The sequence below is a fragment of the Malania oleifera genome, chromosome 1 (genome assembly GCF_029873635.1).
Source record: "Malania oleifera isolate guangnan ecotype guangnan chromosome 1, ASM2987363v1, whole genome shotgun sequence".
Lineage (NCBI taxonomy): Eukaryota > Viridiplantae > Streptophyta > Magnoliopsida > Santalales > Ximeniaceae > Malania > Malania oleifera.
Genome location: NC_080417.1, coordinates 51084857 through 51086695, shown reverse-complemented (window position 1 = coordinate 51086695; position 1839 = coordinate 51084857).

Here is a 1839-nt window from a genome sequence, read left to right as displayed (position 1 = left end):
AAACACTGTTCAATAGCAAATCAATATTCCAAAGATATTAATCAAATATTCAAACTAGCTTAAGAAGTTTTCTTCAATGAAATGAGCACACTACTAGTTTGAAAATATCTTTGTTTGTTGAAAATATTTTTGCACAACAAAAATCAAAGCTATAGGACACTTGCAATAACAATGCAAATATCCTAAGCTTGCTAGTTTATCCCAACACAAGATTTATAATATTGAAATCTATGAGATAAACCTAAGAAAAACTCCCCAAAAATAATACCACAAACAAACACACAAATGGGAGTTTCTAGCACAATCTAGCAATCACAAGCACTCTAAATATACTCTCACAATCTCAGAATATATCAAGGAAATGGAAATTTGAGAGTATTTGGATAAAGAGAGTATTTTCAAAAGAGAGGATTTTTGACTAATGAAATTACTAATTAATTACTAGTCCTCACAAATGAGCCTATATTTATAGGCAAAGGTAAAATTATAACCGTTTGGGACTTGTTGGGAATTCTTAGAAAAGTTCAAAAATGTTTAAATGTAATTAACCCAAAGTAACCCGTATTTCTCGCAGTTAAATTATTTTTAACTCGGCAAGGTTCGGGTGGCTAAATCGTGGTTCGGTCGGCCGAACAGACACAATTATAAATGTCCTTTAAATTAGTTCGGCAGCCCGAATTATAGTTCGGTGGCCTGAATCAAAGTTAGAAACATTTCTTCGGATTTTTGGGTGCTCGATATTAGGTTCGATAGCCCGAACTCGTGTGTTCAGTCACTCGGGGCTCAATTTGAACTAAACAACTCGGTAACCCAAGTTGGTGGAATGTCCTTTTCAGGTGGTTCGGGCACCCGTGGACGGTATACACAATTTTGGTCGGTCGCCCGAGAGCCTAAGTCAATTGTTGACTTCTTAACAGTTCGGGCACCCGAGAAGTTTTGAACTCCTTGGGTTTAGTTGCCCGAGCTCTCTTAAATTCCCTAAAAATATTCAATTAAGTGTGTTTTTAACACTCCTGTATTTTGTATAATATATGTGCATGAGTATGTATACTAGGTTCAAAACTAGTATATATTTTTGTATTTTCAAAACTAAAGGTTCTGTATTTTTGTTGCATTCTTAACACTCCTAGAATGTATACTAGGTTCACCCACATAATAAATTCTTTCAATGCTCTAGGGAAAACATACTCTACCTATGAGATGATCCGTAAGATTCTTAGAGGTCTTCTGCCCATATGGGAACCAAAGGCTACTGCCATAATCGAAGGAAGAAATCTTAAAAACACATCTCTATATGAACTTATAGGATCACTACTCACTTACGAAATTGTTTTAAAAGAAAGAAATCCTGAAAATAAGAATAAGAAATCCATAGCTCTAAAAGCATCAAAAGAAAGCTCAAATGATGAAAGTGAATCAAGTGACTTAGATTAAGATGAACTAGCCTTTATTACTAAAAGACTCTAAAAATTCTATAAAAGAAACAAAAAGTTCTCTAGAAAATTCAGAGGAGCAAAAGCTGAAAAAGGTGAGACAAGTAAGAAGAAGAAGAAGAAAATAGCAATGAAAGCCACATAGGATGACACAAGCTCGAGTGAATTTGAAAGCGAAACCAGCTAACAAGAGATGGAAAACCTGTACTTCATGGCACACAATGAAGAGGTAAATTGCTACTACTACTCCTCAGAAGAATCAAGTAATGAATCATGCAACGACTCTTGTGAAAGTATGCCAACTTATAAGGAACTTCAAGCTGAGTTATTTGCCCTTCACAATAGATTTATAAAAGTCTCTAAAAGAAATATAGTCTTGAAGGAACAAAACGAAAATCTTAAAAGC